Source organism: Ranitomeya imitator, chromosome 4 (assembly GCF_032444005.1).
Source record: "Ranitomeya imitator isolate aRanImi1 chromosome 4, aRanImi1.pri, whole genome shotgun sequence".
Taxonomy (NCBI): Eukaryota; Metazoa; Chordata; class Amphibia; order Anura; family Dendrobatidae; genus Ranitomeya; species Ranitomeya imitator.
Window position 1 is genome coordinate 701,831,922 of NC_091285.1, and position 14,134 is coordinate 701,846,055.

The 14,134-nt window shown below is 44.3% G+C and overlaps 1 protein-coding gene across 1 annotated transcript in view; it reads right to left on the reverse strand.

Annotated features, from left to right (window-relative positions):
* Positions 1–14,134, reverse strand: part of LOC138677397 (sulfotransferase 2B1-like) — a 204,707-nt gene that overhangs the window by 101,228 nt on the left and 89,345 nt on the right. The gene's annotated exons all lie outside the window — the stretch shown is intronic.

Sequence of the window (14,134 nt, forward strand, 5' to 3'; positions counted from 1 at the left end):
AACATTTATCGGATACACAGTTCGCTTACTGAGTACGAGAGGCTGGATTACTAAAGAGTAGTGTTGAGCATTCCGATACCGCAAGTATCGGGTATCGGCCGATATTTGCGGTATCGGAATTCCGATACCGAGATCCGATATTTTTGCGATATCGGGAATCGGTATCGGGATGAAGATTGATGTGTAAAATAAAGAATAAAAATAAAAAATATTGATATACTCACCCTCGGACGCGCCCTGGTTGTAACCGCTGCAACCGCCATGCTTCTGTTCCTAAGAATGAGCGTGTGAAGGACCTTCGATGATGTCGCGGCTTGTGATTGGTCTCGAGAGCGGTCACATGAGCGGTCACGCGACCAATCACAAGCCGCGACGTCATCGAAGGTCCTTTACGCGCTCATTCTTAGGAAGGGAATCATGGTGGTTGCAGCGGTTACAACCAGGGCGCGTCCGAGGGTATGTGTATCAATATTTATTTTTTTTATTCTTTATTTTACACATGAATATGAATCCCAGGGCCTGAAGGAGAGTTTCCTCTCCTTCAGACCCTAGGAACCATAGAGGATACCTTCCGATATTTGTGTCCCATTGACTTGTATTGGTATCGGATATCGGTATCGGCGATATCCAAAATTTTTCAGATATCGGCCAATACCATCCGATACCGATACTTTCAAATATCGGACGGTATCGCTCAACACTACTAAAGAGGCATCTTGTCAGGCACCATGAAGACATCAGTGGCTGGTACTGAGGTCCCACCTGAACCTGAAGCAGCTATGGGTGTTTTACTACCATAAACTTTATGATAGGTTAATATTCAGTCAATTTATATGAGTTTTCACTCGCAGGCATTGTGCCTGCAGAATACATAAAGACATCTGTTCCCGAGGCACTTTGGAAATATACTGTATCTTACGCGTTCTTCACAAATCTGTTTTGTATGTCCATTTTTTAAAGACCACAAATATGGACATACACATGCCCCCTTTATTCAATGGCGGTGCGCACATGTCAGATTTTTTCACAAAGACCACGCGTCTACATGGAAAACCAGCAGACATGACGTTATTTTCGGCACAGCACAGATTAAATGCGTGCTGCACACATGCACTTTGATGACACATGGATGACAGATCAGCACAACCAGCAATGATGGGAGTTGCATTTAGCAGCCGTTGCCTGTGAGAAGAGGTGCAGTTCCCTCTGATCCCTGGTGTCGGCAGCTGCTGAAAGCAGCATTTATCATTGTGGTGATTTCCTTGAGGTCACCGCATTTCTTTGGGCCACTCACAGTGAAGTGTGGGATCTTTTTTGACATCACTGCCCACACTGAAGCTGCTCACACAGCACATCATTGTATCCTGCTCCTCTGCCTGAACAGTCGCATCTTGGCACCATCCAGGTTGTAAAGCACTTATCACTGAGATGGATTACAGCATGGGACAGAATGTCGGACAGGTGAGGGATATGGTGGTTTATTATTTTTATGTTTTTACAGAAAACAAGGGCTTCAATGGAATTGGCATAAGGTGAATATATGGATGTCATGAATATACACAGCTTTGCTACATCTCCACGGTTTTGTAAATGACATGCCAGCTCAGCACACACTTTCCTTCCCCCTATTGGGTTTGTTTTTCAAACACTGCTGCATGGCCCCTCAGTCTGCCTATGTGATTCTAAACCACTCATTCCCCCTCCCTCAAGAATCTCCTTGTTCTATGCTATACAGCTGTGTAACCTGAGACCCCAGTGTGTCACAGAGCAGCTTGAAAAAACTGGTTAAAGGTAGTTCCTTAAAAGCACATGTTTTCTTTGTTCTTGCAAACTTACATATAATAGCACCGATTATTGATATAGATGTGAAATTTACATTTTTGGCACCAGCGCTGGTAGAGCTACCCTCCTGTGTGTTTTCGAAGCTCAGGGCCTAGCAGAACCTGAGAAACTCATTACTGCTTAGCCGAGTCACATAGCCAAGTCATGTTTGGACTTAAATGAATGGCAGTCTCATGCTCAGGAGAATTATAGTTTTGGTGTCCTTCTATGAGGTTCCCACCCCGAGTTATGGCCGAAGTAACATTTTTCATAACATCCAGAAGGGAGTGCATGTCAGCTCCTCCCACTCAGAGAGGTCATGAAGCACTGGGTATAACATTGACCAGTTGAGTTGGGAGGTGGTCTTTTGCCAGAAAATCAGCTAACAGAAGCTCTGCAATCTGTTCTTATGCATTGGGATGCGTTGCCCTTCCCCTGCCACATGGCCTGCCATTATCTGAGAGAACTGTAAGTGCTTTTCATCTTTAATCCCTTTTATTTGGTAATCATTCTGTACATACTATAATTGTCTCATCTTGTAATATCGTTTTTTATACCTTTTGTAAACACTGCCTAATCTTTTTGGAGTAAAAGCTATATTTACTAGTCTCGTTTTCTCTTCTAAGGGGCATCGGAGTAGGTGCAAATTTTTGGCAGGCTTTGCATTCACTGCATAGGCAAACAGTATGGGAGACCCAATTCCTAATAATGGGAACATTGTTTTCAGGAGGCCCTCCTCTACTTCTTTTCAAAGGGGTATTGGGGTGCGTACAAATTCTGGGCAGCCCTGCCACTCACTGCATATGCTATAACAGTATAGGAGACTGACTGTTTAATTATGGGAACAACAAAGCATAACCAGCTGATGGAATAGTGAGGACCGACTGCTGGCCCTTTAAGAATAATAAAGGCCGCCTGATGGCTCTATAAAAATAGGCTTTGTGACTTTCAGAGTCCCTCCTTCATAAATTAAACAGGATGTGTCAGATGATGTGTCACACACCACATGGCCAGATAAGATTGTAAAATGTTGCAATGGCATTTCCCAGTGAATGCATTTGTCTTGGTTGAAACCAATGCTAAAGTTAAAAAATGCATCTATGATGCTACATGTGAACATAGCCCAAGTGGTGTAGGAGCTTTTTAGTTTTCGGTTAAGTAATTACCCTGGAATGGATGTTCCTTAACATATTTCCTAGGAATTTCCATTTTGTTTTCATTTGGTTTATTGTGAGTCTGTAAAAGTGGCGTAAGGCTCTGACAACATTGTTCACAGCAGTGACCTGGGAGTAAGAAATGCATCCAGGGGTCTTCCCCATGCTATTCCAATGTCATTTGCGTACTGTTCCCATCGATTTCCCCAATTTCTATGTGTCTGCAGACCGCCTGTAAAAAATGCTTGAGTTTCCCATAGACTTTGGGCTTGTTGCTCGGGTCGAGTACCCAAGTATTCTAATTTGCTTGAGTCAAGCAACAAGCACCCGAGCATTTTAGTGCTCGTCCATTACTACATGTCCGTTTTAGCATTTAGTGAACACGGTAAAAAAAATCCCAAAACAATTGTGTATTTGCACTTTTTTTGCAATTTCACTTCAATTTGAATTTTTTTTCCCATTTTCCAGTACACAATGTGGTAAAACTAAGGGCGATGATGAAAAGTACAACTTGTCATGCAAAAAACAAGCCCTCACGTGGCCATATTGAAGGAAAAGTAAAAAATGTATAGCAAAAAATGGAAACGCAAAAATGGAAATACCCCTGATCCTTAAGGAGTTAAATGACTCTGCCAGTGATTGACAGTGGCAACTACATAGTAAATCAGAGACAATTGGTGCACGCTCTACTGTTACACTCAGATGTAGGCTCTATAACCCAGTCAGCATCTGCTGCTTTTGTAGGAGGCTTAGCTCCTGACCCCCCTCCAAATTCCAGACCCCCAGCATGATCAGGTACATCCATTTGCGCTAAAGCAGTGTTCCCCAACTCCAGTCCTCAAGAGCCACCAACGAGTCATGTTTTCCGGACTTCCTGTGTATTTCACAGGTGGTGGAATTATTGCCTGTGAAGGTGATGTAATTATCACCTGGGTAACACTAGGGAAGTCCTGAAAACATGACCTGTTGGTGGCTTTTGAGGACCTGAGTTGGGGAACACTGCTCTAAAGGTTTAATATTATCACAACCTTCGTGATAGTGAGCACTCCACATTCAGGAGTGATTATGTGATATGCATGTGCAAGTTTTGTGCCAAAAAACAGTTCTCTATTATTGAGTAACTTCTTATATAAACAAGTATTTCTTCATAACTTGAGCCAATGTTCTTTTCAATAGCAATTATTTACCTATCAGTGTAATATGTGCCCTGACAAAGCAGGACTTTCTATAAATGAAAGCTTCAAGATTCACAACACATCCCCTGAATATTAATGTTATTTTGTATAACCCCAATTTAATCTATTTTGATGTATTGTGCACAGCTTGCATCCTCCCTTTCACTTGGGAGCCTTGCCATGACCCGCCGGAAGCTAAGTGGGCTGTTGCCGTTCCCAGCAGCACCAAAAATCTTTACATAACAAACATGTTACCATTATGATCAAACTGCTTTAATGGGAGGCAAATGACTTAAATAATTCAGATTCAACAAAATCAGATTTTCTTTTTTTTTCAATTCATATTAAAGCAGCTAGCAGTGGCCGGCTTTCACTTTGCTGGATTAAAAAAAGGAAAGAAAATAGAAAAAAATAATTCTCAATGGGCCTCCACCTGTCTTCTTCGCTCTGGTTATGTCTTGTTCTGACATGGTTGTGACGTCTTGATTAGGGTTGAGCGAAACAGATCGGCCAATTTCAAAAGTCGCCGACTTTTGGCAAAGTCAGGTTTCGTGAAACCCGACCCGATTCCACTGTGGGATCAGGTCGGCGGTCGGCGATCTTCGCTCCAAAGTGGGGAATTTGTTTTATGTATATATATATATATATGTCATTGAGACACATATATATATATATATATATATATATATATATTTACTTCAGCGCGATATTGCCGGCTTTTCATTTCTCCTTCCTAAACCCGACATGATATGAGACATGGTTTACGTACAGTTAACCATGTCATATCCCCATTTTTTTTGCATATTCCACAGTACTAATGTTAGTAGTGTGTATGTGCAAAATTTGGGCGCTCTAGCTATTAAATTTAAAGGTTAAATCACGGAAAAAATTGGCGTGGGCTCCCGCGCAATTTTCTCTGCCAGAGTGGTAAAGCCAGTGACTGAGGGCAGATATTAATAGCCTGGAGAGGGTCCACGGTTATTGCCCTCCCCCTGGCTAAAAACATCTGCCCCCAGCCACCCCAGAAAAGGCACATCTGGAAGATGCGCCTATTCTGGCACTTGGCCACTCTCTTCCCATTCCCGTGTAGCGGTGGGATATGAGGTAATGAAGAGTTAATGTCACCTTGCTATTGTAAGGTGACATTAAGCCAGAAGAGAGTGGCCAAGTGCCAGAATAGGCGCATCTTCCAGATGTGCCTTTTCTGGAGTGGCTGGTGGCAGATGTTTTTAGCCAGGGGGCGGGCAATAACCATGGACCCTCTCCAGGCTATTAATATCTGCCCTCAGTCACTGGCTTTACTACTCTGGCGGAGAAAATTGCGCGGGAGCCCACGGCCATTTTTTCCGCGATTTAACCCTTAAATGTAATAGCTACAGCACCCAAATTTTGCACATACACACTACTAACATTAGTAGTGTGGAATATGCAAAAAAAAATGGGAATATGACATGGTTTACTGTATGTAAACCATGTCTCATATCATGTCGGGTTTAGGAAGGAAAAATGAAAAGCCGGCAATTGAATTACTGGCTTTTCTGCAATATCGCGCTGAAGTAAATATAAATATATAGCGATTTCCCATTAACTTGCATTGGGTTTTGTGTTTCAGCCGATCCCCCGATCCCGACTTTTCAAGATAATCGGCTGATTTCACTCGACTTGACTTTTGAGAAAGTCGGGTTTCGCAAAACCCGACTCGACCTCAAAAAAGGAAAAGTCGCTCAACCCTAGTCTTGATCCCAGAAATGTCAGAGGATGACCCAATGAAGAGTGTGATGAAGAATACGACCAGGGCAGAGAGTATCTGCGTGGTGAGATAGGTGGAGGCTGGACGAGTATACATTGTTTTCATCATTTAAAATTTATTATGCTGTAGAAGGATATTTTATTGTAGTGATGGGCGATAAGATTATTCAGTTTGATATATTTTTTAGACAACTATTTCAGGATTTGTGCTGGGTGTCAAATAGTAACATAGTAACATAGTAACATAGTTAGTAAGGCCGAAAAAAGACATTTGTCCATCCAGTTCAGCCTATATTCCATCATAATAAATACCCAGATCTACGTCCTTCTACAGAACCTAATAATTGTATGATACAATATTGTTCTGCTCCAGGAAGACATCCAGGCCTCTCTTGAACCCCTCGACTGAGTTCGCCATCACCACCTCCTCAGGCAAGCAATTCCAGATTCTCACTGCCCTAACAGTAAAGAATCCTCTTCTATGTTGGTGGAAAAACCTTCTCTCCTCCAGACGCAAAGAATGCCCCCTTGTGCCCGTCACCTTCCTTGGTATAAACAGATCCTCAGCGAGATATTTGTATTGTCCCCTTATATACTTATACATGGTTATTAGATCGCCCCTCAGTCGTCTTTTTTCTAGACTAAATAATCCTAATTTCGCTAATCTATCTGGGTATTGTAGTTCTCCCATCCCCTTTATTAATTTTGTTGCCCTCCTTTGTACTCTCTCTAGTTCCATTATATCCTTCCTGAGCACCGGTGCCCAAAACTGGACACAGTACTCCATGTGCGGTCTAACTAGGGATTTGTACAGAGGCAGTATAATGCTCTCATCATGTGTATCCAGACCTCTTTTAATGCACCCCATGATCCTGTTTGCCTTGGCAGCTGCTGCCTGGCACTGGCTGCTCCAGGTAAGTTTATCATTAACTAGGATCCCCAAGTCCTTCTCCCTGTCAGATTTACCCAGTGGTTTCCCGTTCAGTGTGTAATGGTGATATTGATTCCCTCTTCCCATGTGTATAACCTTACATTTATCATTGTTAAACCTCATCTGCCACCTTTCAGCCCAAGTTTCCAACTTATCCAGATCCATCTGTAGCAGAATACTATCTTCTCTTGTATTAACTGCTTTACATAGTTTTGTATCATCTGCAAATATCGATATTTTACTGTGTAAACCTTCTACCAGATCATTAATGAATATGTTGAAGAGAACAGGTCCCAATACTGACCCCTGCGGTACCCCACTGGTCACAGCGACCCAGTTAGAGACAATACCATTTATAACCACCCTCTGCTTTCTATCACTAAGCCAGTTACTAACCCATTTACACACATTTTCCCCCAGACCAAGCATTCTCATTTTGTGTACCAACCTCTTGTGCGGCACGGTATCAAACGCTTTGGAAAAATCGAGATATACCACGTCCAATGACTCACCGTGGTCCAGTCTATAGCTTACCTCTTCATAAAAACTGATTAGATTGGTTTGACAGGAGCGATTTCTCATAAACCCATGCTGATATGGAGTTAAACAGTTATTCTCATTGAGATAATCCAGAATAACATCCCTCAGAAACCCTTCAAATATTTTACCAACAATAGAGGTTAGACTTACTGGCCTATAATTTCCAGGTTCACTTTTAGAGCCCTTTTTGAATATTGGCACCACATTTGCTATGCGCCAGTCCTGCGGAACAGACCCTGTCGCTATAGAGTCACTAAAAATAAGAAATAATGGTTTATCTATTACATTACTTAGTTCTCTTAGTACTCGTGGGTGTATGCCATCCGGACCCGGAGATTTATCTATTTTAATCTTATTTAGCCGGTTTCGCACCTCTTCTTGGGTTAGATTGGTGACCCTTAATATAGGGTTTTCATTGTTTCTTGGGATTTCACCTAGCATTTCATTTTCCACCGTGAATACCGTGGAGAAGAAGGTGTTTAATATGTTAGCTTTTTCCTCGTCATCTACAACCATTCTTTCCTCACTATTTTTTAAGGGGCCTACATTTTCAGTTTTTATTCTTTTACTATTGATATAGTTGAAGAACAGTTTGGGATTAGTTTTACTCTCCTTAGCAATGTGCTTCTCTGTTTCCTTTTTGGCAGCTTTAATTAGTTTTTTAGATAAAGTATTTTTCTCCCTATAGTTTTTTAGAGCTTCAATGGTGCCATCCTGCTTTAGTAGTGCAAATGCTTTCTTTTTACTGTTAATTGCCTGTCTTACTTCTTTGTTTAGCCACATTGGGTTTTTCCTATTTCTAGTCCTTTTATTCCCACAAGGTATAAACCGCTTACACTGCCTCTTTAGGATGTTCTTAAACATTTCCCATTTATTATCTGTATTCTCATTTCTGAGGATATTGTCCCAGTCTACCAGATTAAGGGCATCTCTAAGCTGTTCAAACTTTGCCTTCCTAAAGTTCAATGTTTTTGTGACTCCCTGACAAGTCCCCCTAGTGAAAGACAGGTGAAACTGCACAATATTGTGGTCGCTATTTCCTAAATGCCCAACCACCTGCAGATTTGTTATTCTGTCAGGTCTATTAGATAGTATTAGGTCTAAAAGTGCTGCTCCTCTGGTTGGATTCTGCACCAATTGTGAAAGATAATTTTTCTTGGTTATCAGCAGAAACCTGTTGCCTTTATGGGTTTCACAGGTTTCTGTTTCCCAGTTAATATCCGGGTAGTTAAAGTCCCCCATAACCAGGACCTCATTATGGGTTGCAGCTTCATCTATCTGCTTTAGAAGTAGACTTTCCATGGTTTCTGTTATATTTGGGGGTTTGTAACAGACCCCAATGAGAATTTTGTTACCATTTTTCCCTCCATGAATTTCGACCCATATGGACTCGACATCCTCATTTCCTTCGCTAATATCCTCCCTTAAAGTGGACTTTAGACAAGACTTTACATAGAGACAAACCCCTCCTCCTCTCCGATTTTTACGATCCTTTCTAAACAGACTGTAACCCTGTAAGTTAACTGCCCAGTCATAGCTTTCATCTAACCATGTCTCGGTTATTCCCACTATGTCAAAGTTACCTGTAGATATTTCTGCTTCTAGTTCTTCCATCTTGTTTGTCAGGCTTCTGGCGTTTGCGAGCATGCAGTTTAGAGGATTTTGTTTTGTTTTAATCTCCTCACTGTGGATTGTTTTAGAAATGTTCTTACCTCCCTTCTGAGTATGTTTTCCTGGGTCGTCTTTGTTTGAGTCTAATGTTTTTCTTCCCGTCCCCTCTTCTTCTAGTTTAACGCCCTCCTGATGAGTGTAGCGAGTGTTTATGTCCTTTAAGTAAGAACACTACAATGAGCTGCATGCTTGAGAAACGGGGGAACCCGAAACATGGCCGTGGTGTGGGTATTCAATCTCTAATATGACGTTTCTACCTAACCGAAATTGTAAAGAAGTTTCTGCCTTGTCCACACCTTACCATGTTTTAATCGTCTACATCATGGCTTGGTTAAAATGGTGAAAGTTTGACCGTCAAATCTGTAAGATGGATGTACTTTTTGTTATAAAAAGCTTTGAAACAATAATAGTTATATCATACACATGACAGCGCTGACGAGTAGCTGTATCACCGTACCGGAGCTTAACGATGAGGAAGTATATTGAGGACATAGTTGGTTATTTGGCTGTTGATGACGTGGTCATGTTTGTTGAGTAGGATCCAGACGAGGTATAGAAAGAGTCAGATAACTGATGCTTGGAGGTGGAAACAGACATAGCTCCCAATCAAGGAAGGTTCAACACCTGTCCTTACTGCAGTGGTGAAATTCATGTATTGCCCCTTCCCATAATTGCTGCTCCACGTGTCCATGGTGCAGTACACATGGAGATTACTGACAAATCAAGAACATGTCATATGTTCTTCTGCACTTGAGAGCAGAGAGTGGGCACCACTTTTTGCAAGAAAAAATAGCAGCTGGGTATCTTCCAGCAAGGCTGAAGCTGCAAATAAATTTTCTTTTGGGAGCATGAAAAAAAGAGCTCTGTCACATGAGAAACCTCAGGGCATTACTGCTGTAAATCATGTGAATTATGTACCGAGGGTGTTGTTCAAGATACAGCAGCATCACAGATGAGAAAATAACAAATTTCCACACAGCCCAGCGTCAGTAACTATTTTACTTAGAAACTAAGTTATTCCTAAACGGTTTTGCTAAATGTGCAAAGCAAACACATCAAACAAACATTTTCCTAGAAGTTATATCCTCTGTGCTGGACAGCTCGGCACTCAAGAGAGCTGTTTCTGCTATTGACTCTTAGGAATTTACCTGTTGGTGTGCCCATCGGAACCGGCCACCATTACCTTATTACACCCTGAGAGTAAACTGGTTTAATTAAGTGAGTGCAAAGCACATGCTCACCTACGGTCTATCACAGTGGTTTACATTCTTAAGAATATATATTTCTATTCCTATTCCCCAGTCAAACATTCCCCTCCCGTCCCAGTATAAACTCAAGAAACTAGAGGAAATGTCCGTCCTCTACTATATGGAGACTTTTACAGAATTAATCAAACATACATATATATATATATCTATATATATATATATATATATATATATATATATATAGATATATATATATATTTATATATACAGTATATATAGATTAGCGAGGGTGCCATGGACAAAGTCTATTGGAACTGAATCACTGATCCACCTTATATTTTTCCATAGAGAGACTCCTCTTCCAAAGAATAGAGAGGAAAACACAAGTCCTTCCTGGAGTTCACTGTGTGTTGTGTCAGCACTAGTGTTGAGCGATACCTTCCGATATCGGAAAGTATCGGTATCGGATAGGATCGGCCGATATTCAAAAAATATCGGATATCGCCGATACCGATACCCGATCCCAATGCAAGTCAATGGGACCAAAATATCGGAATTAAAATAAACCCTTTCTTGCCTTGTAGGTTCATTCTACATGAAGGAAAACAACTAAGAATAATGCAGGATGTATTTGGGGAGGTGGCGGAGACATTAAAGTCATAGAGGTTTATCCCAATCAAATAGAATAGCATGTTTTTTGTTTTTTTTTAAGACGTTCGGAGTGACAAAGATATTGACTATGTAAATTTTTTTTTTTATTTTGTCAGATATTGATGTTTCACTATTCCACGCCCTTCCCCTTCTTTTTTTTCTTTTTTTTTTTTCTTTTCCCACACTTTCATCTTCATCATCATCAGCATCTTTGACATCAACTTCTTCTTCACCTTATTCATCTTCTTCTTCATCCTTTACCTTTTTTTTCTTTCTTTTGATTACATTCTTCATATTCATTTTTTTCAACTATTATTATTCTTCCTATTCTACATATTCTTTTTATTCCACTGTTATTATTCTTCCTATTCTACTTCTTCATCATATTCTCATTTGTGACAGGCATTCCCGTAGTTGTTATCTATAAAAGTTGGAAGATTACACCTTCCGTTCTGCCAGTCACAAAAGTTACATTTGTCCGCGTTCAGTTTGGCCTGCAGCATCAGGCTTTATCCAGGGGCACCACGAGGAGGAACGGACTCACCCCCATACACTGCTTAGTCTTCTTCTGCATATAATTTAGATAATATCTTTTGCTCTGATATTAAGTCTTATGCTTAATGTTCTTCTGCTCTTTGTTCTGCAGCCTCTTGTTCTTCTGCTTCTCGGTCTTCCATGTCGTCGTCTCCAGGGTCGTCGTCTCCAGTGTCGTCATCTCCGCCGTCGTCGTCTCAGCCGTCGTCGTCTCTGCCGTCGTCGTCTCCGCCGTCGTCATCGGGGTGGTCTTCCGGGTCATCGTCGTCGTCATCGGGGTGGTCTTCCGGGTCGTCGACTTTAGGGTCTTCAACTTGGAAATGTAGCAGAAGGTACAAGAAGGCTGAGAAAATGCCAAGAACCAGCTGATGGAACTGGAACTCGGATGGCTACCCGAAGGTTCAAGAGCCTATGGAACTACCGAGGACCAGCTGACGTTACTGGAACCCGGTTACTAAGCAGGAGGTACCCGTGCTAAAAAGCACTACCAAGGACCGCCTGACGTTGGCGGAACTCGGATACCCAGAAGGAGGCACCTAAGCCAAAGGCTCTGCCCGGAACCAGCTGACGGTACTGGAACCAGGATGGGGAGCAGAAGGTACAAGAGCAAAAGACACTGCCGAGAACCAGCTGACGGTACTGGAACCCGGATGGATAGCCGAAGGTCCAAGAGCCAATGGAACTACCGAGGACCAGCTGACGTTACTGGAACCCGGTTACTAAGCAGGAGGTACCCGTGCCCGAAAGCACTACCAAGGACCACCTGACGTTGGTGGAACTTGGATACCCAGAAGGAGGCACCTAAGCCAAAGGCTCTGCCCGGAACCAGCTGACGGTACTGGAACCAGGATGGGGAGCAGAAGGTACAAGAGCAAAAGACACTGCCGAGAACCAGCTGACGGTGCTGGAACCAGGTGGTGGACCTGAAGGTCCACAGGAGAGGAGAGAAAAGCTAGGCCGCGAGGCAGCCGCAGTTACCGAACCCCAACAGTCTTACAGGGGGAGCTGGGCCTACTGGCACTACAGAACCAGCCTTGACTACCAGTTCACGCAGCCCACATAGGAAGCTCCTAAACTGGAGGCACCCTGGAGTTGGCTAACCCGACCGCAACACGACGGGGCAAGCATAGGCGTCTCAGCGAGTTTGACACAACCCGGAAACAGCTGACGGTGCTGAAACCAGGTTTGGCACGAGGGAGTACCTGTGACAAAAACACTGCCGAGAACCAGCTGGCGGTGCTGGAACCCAGATGCGTTGCCCCAGTGTGCAAGAGCCAATGGCACGACCGAGGACCAGCTGACGGTGCTGGAACCCGGTTACTAATCTGTAGGTGCCCGCGCTTAAAAGCACTACCAAGGACGCCTGATGTTGGCGGAACTCGGATACCCAGGAGGAGGCACCTAAGCCAAAGGCTCGGCCTGGAACCAGCTGACGGTGCTGGAACCAGGTGGTGGACCCCAAGGCCCACAGGAGAGGAGAGAACAGCTAGGCCGCGAGGCAGCCGCAGTTACCGAACCCCAACAGTCCTACAGGGGGAGCTGGGCCTACTGGCACTACAGAACCAACCTTGACTACCAATTCACGCAGCCCACATAGGAAGCTCCTAAACTGGAGGCACCCTGGAGTTGGCTAACCCGACCGCACCACGACGGGGCAAGCATAGGCTTCTCAGTGAGCTTGACACAACCCGGAAACAGCTGACGGTGTTGAAACCAGGCTTGGCACGAGGGAGTACCTGTGTCAAGAACACTGCCGAGAACCAGCTCGCGGTGCTGGAACCCAGATGCGTTGCCCCAGTGTGCAAGAGCCAATGGCACGACCGAGGACCAGCTGGTGGTGCTGGAACCCGGTTACTAAGCTGTAGGTGCCCGCGCTTAAAAGCACTACCAAGGACCGCCTGACGTTGGCGGAACTCGGATACCCAGGAGGAGGCACCTAAGCCAAAGGCTCGGCCTGGAACCAGCTGACGGTGCTGGAACCAGGTGGTGGACCCCAAGGCCCACAGGAGAGGAGAGAACAGCTAGGCCGCGAGGCAGCCGCAGTTACCGAACCCCAACAGTCCTACAGGGGGAGCTGGGCCTACTGGCACAACAGAACCAGCCTTGACTACCAGTTCACGCAGCCCACATAGGAAGCTCCTAAACTGGAGGCACCCTGGAGTTGGCTAACCCGACCGCACCACGACGGGGCAAGCATAGGCGTCTCAGTGAGCTTGACACAACCCGGAAACAGCTGACGGTGCTGAAACCAGGCATGGCACGAGGGAGTACCTGTGTCAAGAACACTGCCAAGAACCAGCTGGCGGTGCTGGAACCCAGATGCGTTGCCCCAGTGTGCAAGAGCCAATGGCACGACCGAGGACCAGCTGGCAGTGCTGGAACCCGGTTACTAAGCTGTAGGTGCCCGTGCTTAAAAGCACTACCAAGGACCGCCTGACGTTGGCGGAACTCGGATACCCAGGAGGAGGCACCTAAGCCAAAGGCTCGGCCTGGAACCAGCTGACGGTGCTGGAACCAGGTGGTGGACCCCAAGGCCCACAGGAGAGGAGAGAACAGCTAGGCCGCGAGGCAGCCGCAGTTACCGAACCCCAACAGTCCTACAGGGGGACCTGGGCCTACTGGCACTACAGAACCAGCCTTGACTACCAGTTCACGCAGCCCACATAGGAAGCTCCTAAACTGGAGGCACCCTGGAGTTGG